At 45.3% G+C, this 12,451-nt stretch overlaps 1 long non-coding RNA gene across 1 annotated transcript; it reads right to left on the reverse strand.

Annotated features, from left to right (window-relative positions):
• Positions 1-60: 60 nt before the first annotated feature.
• Positions 61-10,337, reverse strand: LOC116217383. The gene is made up of 3 exons (XR_004161854.1): positions 9,726-10,337; positions 2,626-2,707; positions 61-716 (listed from the first exon to the last, which is right to left on the reverse strand). It is a non-coding gene; the product is annotated as an uncharacterized LOC116217383 (long non-coding RNA).
• Positions 10,338-12,451: the final 2,114 nt, after the last annotated feature.

The following is a 12,451-nucleotide window of genomic DNA, read 5'->3' on the forward strand; positions in this document are numbered from 1 at the left end:
GAAGAAAACATTCTGAGGCCTTTTTTTTTTTTTAATATTTATGTAATGAAATAAGGGCTTGAAGAAAGGATCTGAAATGCCTGCAGCCTTCTGGCCACAGAGGAATTGCATGGCACCAAAAAAGAAAGAGAGAAAAAGGAAGAGTGGAATTGCTCTCCAAAGGAAGCCTGGCAGCAAGTTTTTCTCACTTTGAAAGCATCTTTCAGACTGATTGAGCCTTTCCTTTCCTTCTCCCCTGCCTCCACAGCTCTCCCTTCAGATGCACATTGGCTGTTTTGGTATCACGTTGCTGCAATACCAGTGAGCAAAGCAATGTTCTACCATAGGGACACTGTGCTCTGCAGGACAGCCAGCCCTGAGCTTCAGGGTGACACACAGGGGCTTCTCCACCTCCCCCCAAACCCGCTGCGACAGCAGCTAAAGACCTCATACATCTGAAGACATCAGCAAGTCCTTCCATCTCGGTGCCGAGCTCTGTAGGTCACACCTGTTTCTGTTAACATCCCCATGTCCTTAGAGGAAGGTGGCTGTGGCACAACTCTGCCCCTGAGAGGGATTTTCTGGTTGATCTGGCAGTAAAAAGGCCGTAATTGGTGTTGGAAGTCATCCTCAGTGCTTTGGGTCTGAGCAAGGCTCAGCAACACCATCACCACGCTGATGCCTTTGAACAGGAGATGGTCCTCAGCTCGTGGTGGTTCTTGGTCCTGTGGCCAGTCCTGCACATCAGAAGTTGGCTGTTAACAATCCAGTATTCTCAGTCAACAAAACAGAACCACCACAGCAGCCCCAAATCCCACCGATCAGCTCATCTAGTGGTTGAAAGACACAGGCTTTCAATATTTCAAGCTTCCAGTTCTCAGAAATCAAAGTGCAAATTTGGTTAGATCACATCTCCAGCTGAAATACGAGAGCCCACGAGGAAGAAAAGTTCCCACAGGCTGGGATGGCCACCTGCAAGCTGAGGTGCAGTGGGTTGGAGCCATTTCAGCTCAGTCCATGGAAGCTGCCTCCCCACCAGGACGTCCCACCCCAGCCCCTACACGATGTGGGAATACAGCAGAGGACTGAATCTAAGCAGAGCCGTCTGTCTTGTCTGAACCCAAACAGCTCTGGGGATCATGGGGAGAAAGGGAGATTTCAGATGTTTAGTGAGATATCATAAAAGGACCTCGTGGGGCAAGAAAACATAAGGAAAGGATGAATTGCAGTTTTTACAGCTTAAAGAATACAGCTGTCAGCCCAGGAAAACCAGCCTTTAAAAAGAGATCCAAGGATATTGAAACGTAGCAGACATAAGTATTAAAAAAAAAGAGATATCTGAATTCTGTGAAGCTTTGTACGATGTAGCTGAATAAGAATTACATACGAAGTATTGGAAAAGCAATGATGAGTGGAGAAATAATTGAGACACATAACAATGGCTATGAGATTGGATTCTGCTTTTGTACAGGATCAGGTCCACATGAAATCTGCTTGCAAATTGGCCTTGCTCAAGTGAACATTATTTGCTTTCCTTTGTAAAAACAGCAAGGTACAAAGTAAAGTGAATGAATGGTGCTGGGGGCAGGGGCTTGGCTGCAAACTGCAGGAGAGGAAAGGCTGCAGTGACCACCAGAGGAAGATAAGCCGTGGTCCCAACAGACAGACAAACCAAGGATGTGCTGCTGATCATTGCAGTCTTACTGTTGAATTATTTCAGGAAAATGCAAGTTAGAAGTAAATCCCAAGCATACAACTTCACCACTACGGGACCCAGCCATAACTGGATAACTGAGGGATGAGAGCTGTGCTGCTCACTACGTTTTATTGCCATGCTGCAATGACTGCGAGCAACCACGCAGTGGGTCAGAGAGAGCAGGTCTGTACGCAGCCAGGGCACGAGCTGCAAGCTGGATATGGGGATCCAGGCATTTAGCAATGCCCCTTTGTCCTCAATCCCATGTGGGATGGCAGGTAGGGCCAGAGGGATCATTAGAACAAATCGGGGACATGATTTGGTGGCCATCTGTGTGACACTGAGGTATAAGTCACTGCCTGTACCAGAGAGCAACCACCTGGAGGCATCTTGCAATTTCAGTGACAGTAAGTACAAGTCACATCTCTGCTTGCAGTATGAGAACACTGAAACACGATCCAGGCTAACGAGGCTGATAATTAAACACATTTTAATTAAGGTCTCGTCTCTTTCCTAGTAGGCTAGAAATGAGTTAGATGGCTCAGAAATGGGGAACAAAGCAGCTATCAGAGGTCAGCAGTCACCAGGTCTGGTACAGGTAAGCCCTACCCACTGTGTTTTGTTAATTGCTTTTCTGGACTCAAAACATTTCCATGTTATTCATCAAGTGGCAGAGCCCAGCAAACAGGAAAAAAACAGAGACCACATGTGCAAGGCTGCACGTGCTCTTGCAAGTGCACAGGCCTGGCAGGACTTTGCATTTACCAGAAGTGATACAGTCTTTCTTCTCTCTATAGCCTTGAATTCATCAGATTAATATTTTTTTCTCTATGTAGAAAAGAGTTTCCCCTTTGCCTCCCATTTCGGCTATTGAGCTTTTGCATCGTATTGCAAAGCCTATCTCCTGAGCTGTGTGTATTTATTTGATCTTTGTGCTCTACATCTGTTACCTTATCTGTTTGGCTGGCTGGTTGCTTGGCTGCCTGGTTCCTTGGGCTCCTTTTGTGAGCTCTTCGGGGAGATAGCATCCAGCTAGTAGAAAAAAAAGAAAAAGAAAAAAAAAAAAGTAAAAACAGAAAAGGGAAAAAAAATAACAAAAAAAAAAAGGGGGGGAAAGAAACTTAAATAGATGAAGAACAGAGCCATCAACATGAGAATGCATTTTGAATATCCCCAAACCTTCTTATTTTGTTCTAGCCTTTTTTTCCAGTATTCCCCAGGGAATGATGGGGACCAGAAGGAATAAGCCAAACTAAGGTTGCAACAGAAACCAAAGAACAGATGAATCTCATGAAACTGAAAAAAAAAAAGTTATTTGATGTTATTAAGGCTTCAGAAACAAACACTAATGAAAACTATAGAGATGACCCTGATGTACAGGTTAGGATTCTCAACCTGCTGCTAACGGATAGAACGTACCAGGTAGGTGGTGGCTGCAGGAGGGACCAGCTGGGTGGCACTTGGGGACATGAGCACTCATGGGTGTGAGCAGAGTGCTGCCTCCAGCCACATCCATGGGATTCATGCGCTCTTGGCCACAGCATTGATCCTTCCATCTATTTTTTCCTCTTTCTGGACATGGTACCACACTGAGTGCCATGGGGACCTCGCAACCCAACATCCCCAGGCAGAAAATGTTGAACACCAAAAACTCGTAAAATATTTTGCTTTCACTTTGCATAACCACAGCTGTCAGTTATTTCTCGTAGGGTCCGTGATACTGCTGAATAAATCATTGTATTCCCACCTCACATGTCACAGCTTCCAAAGAAGCAGCACTGAGCCCTTGCAAACACAGTGGTTTGGCATTACATGAGTCCCAGCAGTGTCACTGTGTGGGGCTACAGGAGGTCCCATTGAGCCAGAGGGAAAGGACAACATCAAACTGCTTTGCAGCGAGACAGTGTAAAAATCAGGAAAACAGGTAAATCATCCTCAGCCAGGCAATTCTCTAGGCCCTGATTGTGCAGCTGGCAAATGGGCACTTGTGTGAATAGATCTGCTGAAACTGATGGCTTTACTCAGTGGTGAGAACAGTTCCCACCTGAGCCCTGACTACTCAGTGACATTATTTTGGTATCTGACTACTTGAAGGTGCAAACATATTCTCTCTAATTCGCTAAATTGGCGAATTTACTTATCTCAGGAGGCAACCTCATCTCCACCCTTCTCAGCCTTGCACACTCAGTTCATAACATGAAAAGGTTTTTCCTTAATTTCTTCTCCAGGAAAGAAGGAATTGAGCTCTTACCAGTCTTTCAGGAGAAGTTTTTCCTAATAACCAACACTGGGTTTGGGGGATTTCCACCAGTGCTCAGGTCAATGGGACCCATTAGCCTGGAGAAGGGACTCCTGGTTCTCCTCCAACCAAGAGCACATGAAAAGTCTACCAGGGCCATCGCAGAAAATCCTGTGCTGTGCCTTCTTTTAACATTCTTACCTTATAGTTCTGAATGCAAAAAGCAAGTTAGGAAGATCAGATTGTTCAGAAGCAGGATGTTTTCCACAGTCTTTTGTAAAGACTTTTTTGAAGGTTCAGGATGAAGGAGACATCTTCATGGAATGCGCAATTATTCAGAATCCTGTTGATTTGAAGCTTCCATTTTTACCTCCTGCCAACTCTTACCTGCTCAGATCATCTCGTTTTGCTGACAGCTGTCATAGCTGTGTGCAATTTGTCATGCACCAAGCTGCATAAAGTCTCAGGCACTTGCTAAGTGAAAGCTCACTTCTTGTTTTTTGGGACCAGGAAAGGTTTTATTTGCTCTACTGGGAAGCAAGACAGTTTGCTTCTCCAATCTACTCCACAAAGCATCACTGATGCACTTTTAACTCAAAGAAATCTACTTATTGTCTTTTCTTAAAAGGAGAGCTGCTCCTGTGGGTGACACCATGTGCAGAAAATACACAGAAAATAGCTGTTATTCAAACACCATTTCTGAAGGGATTGTTCTCTGCTTTCAGATAAGATTAAGAGCTCAATTACGGTACAGAAAAGGTCTTTCATTAAAAATGCTTTCATTAAATCACACATACAACATAATAAGGACAAATTATAAAGCTCTTCAGAAACACAATTGTGCCAGACTGCAAGGTATAGAGGCCTGCTGGAGGCAGCATCAGCTGCTCTTCCCAGCCTTCCTTCAAAGAAATGAATCCCATATACCTCATCTAACGACAGTTCTGAGGAAAACATAACCAGGAACCTTTGGGCACCCAACTCGACTCAACTGTGTTTCTTTCAGAGGATCACTGTGAGCAAACATTCACACATTTTATATGTGCAATAGTATATTCAACTTAAGAAAAGCCCAGAAACTCGATGATTTCAGGCCTCGATAGGTAGCAGCAGATCAACTACGGATTTTTCAAGATTTAAGATTTATTTAACATGTTGTCAACGGTTTACGGGCTGGTTCGGCCCGGTTCCGTGACTAGAAGGGCGGAGGGATCCGCGGATCCGCGCCCCCGGAAAAAAAAAGAAAATAAGGGACCCCGAAATAATTGAAAACAGTGGCAACAATCTGAGGTAAAACAAAGTAATTTACTAAATATGGTATCAACAGAAATTTTTTATAAAGGGAGAGAGAAATGTGAAATTGATGGTGGATCGGCCTTACCACAACGCTGAGATGAGAAGCGCAGGCAGAGAAGCGCAGGCGAGAAGCGCAGGCAGAGAAAGCGCAAGCGAAGCAGCGCAGGCAGAGAAGCGCAAGCGAAGCAGCGCAGGCAAAGAAGCGCAAGCGAAGCAGCGCAGGCAAAGAAGAGAGCATCAGGTGACCTTGCCGGGAGTTATATCTCCTCGTTGACCGCAAAGCCCCCTGGGGAAACGTAGCTGCTCTTCTCCGCTGGACAGGCACCCGGAACTTGAGCATCAGCAGTCAAACCCCCAGTACATTGCATGATGTTATGATGTGGAATACCGATAATGAAAAATCATGAAACCATGACACATGTAAAGTATGACTCAACAATTTAAAAACCAGTCAACACAAATCACACCCAAGGGCAAGCCTGTTTCATCCTGGCAGTCCTCATATGCTTTCCTGCCTGCAAAGCCTTCAACAAAACAACCTTCAGATGAGAAAGAAAGCTAGAAGAAGAACACAAACACATCTGGCAGAGGAGAGAGGCCAAAGGCTCACAGCCAGAGAGCTCTGTGTCCTAGCAGCCAGGCAAGCCAAATCTTCCAAAGAGAAGATACCACACGTGCAGGGTGTGTGGATCACATGGACTGAGCAAGATGAGGAGAGCATACCCAGGGCTCTTCAGACTCACAGCTGAGAGAAGATTAAATCCTGACTTACCCCAGTTATTCAGGGAGGAGATCAAGCCATGGGAGAGGGCTGAGCAAGTGGGAGTATTGATAACAAACCATTAGCAGGTGCATGGAGGGAGGAAGAGCAACTTGGGCTGCATACATCCCAACATCCCGCACCATGCAGTGAGTCACAGCACCTGGCTCAAAACGTGGGTGGCAGAGCTGAAAAGTCCGCTGCTGAAGCGATGGAAATAATTAAAAGCATATAGAAGTGAGCATGCTGATTAGAGCTGAAGAAAGAACCTAAAGAGGGTAGACGTCAGAGAGTAATTTGTGTAATGAAGATTAAATAGATGCTGCTGTTCATTACGCACCGAAAGACTGACGGACCATTGAAAGAAAGGAGAAAACAATTCGCTCACCACCAGTGGAAAGCTGTATCAAAAGCAACCCAGAATTCTAATTAAAACAGCAGCTTCCAGAGTACCTTTGGTCTAGAGATTTGTCAGTATTCACACAAAGGGCGAGACATCCACATAGGTACTGTGATCTCTGCTTCGAGCTGGGGAAGGAAAGGATGCAAACGTCCACCTCCCAAACTGCAGAAAGCAGCAATTGGATACGAGAGAGACAGTGAAGAGCACAGCCCATGCACGCAGTCTCTGTGCACAACTCTACTGGGTTTGGGACACTCGCAGAGTCACCAGCCCTCAGCCCCTTTGTGCTGAACCCCAGAGGAGAAAATCAGCACTGTCCCAGGGGCCGAACAGCCCTTGTGTGCTGCCTGCCTGCCCAGGCTGTGTGTGTGTGCCTTAATTACCCCTGCACAGATGGCTAATGGCTTCCTCCTCTCCTTGCTGATGAGCCAGAGAAGAATGGAACAAGTTTGCTCGTTAGCAGCATGACCCTTCAGGCCTCTTCGTACAAAGGAAAAGAAGCTCTGAGAGCTCCAGCAACACAATAAAGGTGATGGATGCTTTCCAAAAAACACCACTTTAGGGAGCAGCCATGGGAAGCAGCAGGCTGTGGGCTCTGCATCCACCTCCTGATCACTGGTGTATCACTCAGCCCTCCACTGTTTGCAATACCAACAAGCTGTGTTTGGGGCAGGTTTCTGCCTCGATCAGAGGTGAACATTACAAAGTTAAATTAAATTTAAAAATCACACCCATCTTTCCATGCCATGTTAGCAGACATCTCCCAGCTTGCTGTTTCCTGCAGAAAAACACTGACCTTGTGATGTTGCAGCACCTGCGTACACACATGCAAAACTTTTCCAACAAATATATGCATTGTTGCTCCTCCAGAATAACACAATTTTACCTGTGCATCAACCAGCACTTCGAGAAAATGCTCAGTGTAGGATGACCAGAAAAAATTAAGTGCATCTATGCAGCAGTGGGCTGGTTTTAGTTCTCCTTAGGTCATTAACTGCTGGTTTCATTAGGCTGCCTGCAGACAAAACATAATTGCTTTGTGGCTAGTGCCTGGTGAACAGCCATTTGGGTTTATTAACGTCCTCACAGCTGTAAACCTGTCAGGGAAATTCTTTTAAATATGTCTTGCAAAGTTTGTTCCTTCTCAAAGAATGTGTCAGGTTGATGGACTGGTGCTTGGAAGGAAACACCCCATAAATGGTGTTTTAATGCAGTTTAATGGCACTTGTGCCCTGAGCTTCTGTCTCCAAAATCCACAGGACCTTTCTCAGGTAGGGGCTTTTAGATCTCTGTGAAGTTATAACTTCAGTGTTCATTTTACAGGAGTTTTACAGCCCAAGAACCAAGGCCATAAAACTCTGCATGGGTGATGAGTTGACAGCTGGACTTGATGATCCTTTCCAACCTTACAGGTTGTACGAAGCGCTGTTTGGAGCCAGCTCTACAAAGTCCTCCTTAGCAGTGCCCTGTTTTAAAGCCTGGCTCCCAACAAAGACAGACTCTGCTAATTTAGTTGAATGTTCTCCTCTGAGTATCAGACATTATAATTGCTCTGACAAAACACACATCCACTCTCAATTTACTCTTCCTACTTACAGGAGAGCTAGTTGTATCAGCCCTACCACATCCTCTCTCCTACAACACTTTGACGGCTCCTATTTAACTTATCACTTTGCAGACATGTTGGATTAAAGTCTACCTGAATGAGAGCTTTATCCAGCTCCTGCAGGAGCTAATGGAGAAGGTATTTCAATATATACAATGTGGCTATTATCTCAGGGGAAAAAGGAAAGAAGTCCTGCTTAAATTAGAATAAGAATTCTGCCAGAATCAGAATGCTTTTGTTTCACCCAACTATTCACTAAAAGCCCGCACTCACTTAACAGCATTTTATATCACTTCTAGCATTCATGACATAGCCAATTATTTTCAGAGTCACGAACCAGTAATACACTTAATTATGGTCTCTGGCACTTTTTTTTTTTTTAATCTCCATATTTTCCTCAACAATAGTTGCCCTCATCCCTTTTATCTCCCATTTAATCCATTTGCCATCGCTTTTCCCAGCACAGCACACGACGTTTCTATAGCATCCTCTATGCACCAGATGCACTGGTCACTGTGCCACAATCCTCACACCATCCCCTGCGTTCCCACCCCTCCAGCTCTCCCTGCATGGAGTAAAGCCAAGGTCAGCCAGATGCAAATGAGATATTTGAAGCTGAAGCATGACGGGGCGATGATTGCTTGATGAGTATAAGAGGAGAGAAAGGTCTTGGCCGTGCCTCGTTTATTTAATCACCCGTTGTTGTGTGGGGACAATTAAGGACAGAACAGTTATGATCCTCTGACCGGCTTCCCAATGTCTTTGTTACTGGCATTAAGACAAAGAGGGACAGGTTACACATGTCTTCTTAGCCTGATTCCTGATGTAATGAAAGCATTGCTAATAGTAAATCAAAGATTATCATTGCTTAGGTTGCAGCTTTCTGGCCCTCTTACAAAGGGGGAATATTTTGCTGGCAGAGAGTATGAGAAGGAGCCTCCAATTTGTCCTGGAAAAGCTGGATAATGGTATTCCTGTCCTTCCATGGAGAGTCACTGCTGTACGTCTATGATGTGTGCACCAAGGCTTTGTCCCACTGGAGTTGTCCAAGGACAGAGCAGCATCACAGAAGGCATTTAAATGAGATGAGCTCAACCCAAGAAAGCCACACAGCCCTTCGCTAAGGGCAAAGGCAAGCAGCAGAAAATTAATTGGTACTCATGTAACCAACATGTAACAGCCACAAGGCAAGTGAGGAGTTGAGCACGGAGAATGAGAGGAATACAAGAAAAAACACTGAGCAACATACGAGGTAAGGAAAATACCTCACTCCAACAAGGCAGAAAATGGAGGTAAACAACTCAAAGAAAAGCAAATGTAGGCGGGAAAAAGAAACAAACAGAGCCAAAAAAGCCTACAAACAACAGCAAAAACAGCAGCTAACTAATAGCAAATATGAGCAGAAACAAGCCCAGAAATGACGGAAGAGCTAAACATCTACTCCTAGTAACATAAGAAGTGAGAAGAGGAGGAGCCCAAGGAACACCTCTGTGCCTCCTCCACGTACCCAATCCATTCCATGCCCACTGCTTGGCTTTCTAATCCGTGTTTTTCACATCATGAGACAGAAATCTAGGAGCAAGAGAGCAGTGTTCAGCAGAAGTGTGGCTTATTAAGGATAATCCTGCACAGCACAGAAAATAAAGCCTCCTGCATCAGTAGGGCCACACCTGGGAGATACAGTAACTTAGAGGAGGAGACAGGAGAAGAAGAAAATGAGTGTCAGAAAACTGGTAAAGGCAAAACCTGGAGAGGTGAGAGCTGGTGGCTGTCCTGGAGTTGACTTGCAGGCAGTGCTGCCCACAGCAGCAGGTCAGGGACACAGACACACAGTGTGCTGGGAAGCTCCAGAGCCTCGCTTGCAAGCAGTAACAATGCAAATGATCCCAAGCAGAGCCCACATCATTAATTGCTCCTTGCCCTCCTCCATGGAAAGCCCAATTACCACACAGGTCAGCTTTTCTCCCCATCCTTGCCAAGATCAAGTGCTCCTGGGGTTCCTTAATGCCCATCACACCTGTGCTCAGAGGACAGGAGTAACTTCATTTGGCGGTAATTATATTGATTAACTTCCCCAACTACAGAGCTCAGGAGTCCCGGAGTGCCTCAGGCTACAAAGCTTTACAGAAGGAAAGAGCTGTGCCGAGTGATGCTGTGGATGCTGCAGACCCCCAGCTCTCCTTCCCTGCCCTGGGTGCGCTGTTATTCCATCCACACTGCAGAACAACGTGGGATGTTTGCCATTCCCATGCAAGTGCAGCGTCTCAGAAAAACAAAGCATTTGCCCTCCTTCCCAGATCTGAAATTACACCAACCTTGCCAACAGCATCAAAAACAAATTTCTACTACATATCTCCATCTTTCAAGGAAAGAAATACGCTAAATATTTTTTTCCTCTTTTTTTTTTTCCTCTTAAAAAATCAACCAGAACTCTTCAGAAAGAGCTCTCACCCCATTTTCTTGTTTTTCTCCATTTGACAGAACATTTTCTCTCTGTTGTTGTTTACACCAGTGCATTTCTATATCTGGCTGCTTAAAATAGCGTGATGAGATACCGGGGATGGAAATCTCTGCTCTTGTGCATCCAGCATGTCTGTTGTTGGAAGCCTTAAATCCAGCTCTCCGGTGGGATGAAATAGATGCCACTAATCCAATTTCTAAAATATCAGGCATCAAGCTGACACCGTTTTAAGACTGAAAAAGCCAATTTAATCAAACCTCTGCTATTTTCTCTCTTTTTCTCTTCCACAATTTATGATGGCAGAAAGAAGAGAGACAGATTGCTTGGGGAACAATGTTTTCAAACCTCTACAGATAACATAACACTGCTCTACTGCACTCTGGGCTGTTACAGCCCCAAAATGCACTCCATCTCCTCCTGTTTGCCCAAAGCACTGCAGAATGAGGTTTGTCCTTCTGTGTTTATTTGAGCATGGCACTCCATATAGCTGCAGGGACAGAAGGTAACTGGAAGCCGGATACAGACGGGTACAAAGCAGGAAATTAATTGTGAGTAATGAATACTTACTAGGTTATTATTTGCTGCTGTCATTATTTCCACTGAGTTCAACATTGACCATGAGAAAATGCATTGAGGCTCCTGATACAATAGCCAGGAATCTTTTCTTTTTTTGGATACAACACGGGTACCTCTGAAGCTTGGAAGGAAGAAGTTCCTAATCTGAAGGAGCTGGGACTTGCCACAGTAAATGGAAGAGAATCCAGTTAATTCTGACACATTGGCTAGGTGCAAATCCCTTGGGCAGCATTTCAGCCTGGGCTTTGCCTCTGAGATGGCAGAAGGGATTTTGGCAGGTTTACATCAGCTGCTTTGGTTGCCACCTCTCAGCACACCACCAGCAACAGCATGCAGAACAAAATACTTTGCATGGGTTGTCTGAGTTGTAGTTGGAGCCAAGCAGTTTTCAATGCACCAGGCTGCTCAAACCATCTCCACAAAGCAAGAGAAGCCTCAGGAGAGCTTTAGGTCTCCTCATCCACAATAAACATGCATTGCAAAGCTTTGCTCTTGGATTATGCATGACTTCTATCAGCAGGTCCAGAACTTTCATATCGTTCTTGGGTAAGTTGCAGAGATTATATTTCAGAGCAAGTTGAGATCAGCACAGCTCTTGTAACACACAGCAAGAATCATCAGATCCGGTTGTTTTGGCCATGCAAACTGATGCTTCTTCACCCCTTGTGCAAAGGTGATAATTAGTATGTCACCAGTGTGCCCCGTGCTCCCCAGAGAGCTGTCCCTTCTGCCTGGCCCTGGCAGGGCCTCAGTCCTCGCTTCTCAGCAGTTACTGACAGTGCCATGCAGTACTCCATCCCTGCTTTCCTCTGCCTTTTTCTCCCCAGCTGCCATCAGACAGTGTGTGGGCACTGCCTGACAAGCCGACAGCAGCAGCATTAAAGTGTCACCTTGTTGACGCCGAGATGCATGTCACAATGTCACATTGAGTCCCACACAGCCCCGTGAGGCTGCGACAAAACCCAGAGGCAGGGACACAAGGGACGAGGTCGGACCTGGACCCAGCATGGGGCAGCAGCTGTGCTCCCTGCCCCACAGCCACCTCCCATCCCACCATGTCCCCAGGAGATGCTCCTGGGCAGTGACTTGCACTTCCAAGAAATACCATTTTCCAGCAGCAGAATGAAAAGTGGTTTGGAGAACTGCAGGAAGAGTTGAAGCCAATGAATAGATGAAGATAGGAACTATTCATGCTGCAAAGGTTTCTGTCAAAACCCCTCTAATGGTTTCAAGGCAACATTTTATCCCACACAGCTGGCAGAAGCCCTGTGCTGTAATTCAGTTATTGACAGCAAAGGAAGATCACCTGGAGCTTGTTTGGTACACCACATTTAATATATATTCTTTTCAAATCCTGAAAATGTAATTGCATCTATTCATTGGAAAAAAAAAAAACAAAAAACAAAACAAACAAAAAAAAACCCTACTGCTCTGA

The sequence above is a fragment of the Meleagris gallopavo genome, chromosome 22 (assembly GCF_000146605.3).
Source record: "Meleagris gallopavo isolate NT-WF06-2002-E0010 breed Aviagen turkey brand Nicholas breeding stock chromosome 22, Turkey_5.1, whole genome shotgun sequence".
NCBI lineage: Eukaryota > Metazoa > Chordata > Aves > Galliformes > Phasianidae > Meleagris > Meleagris gallopavo.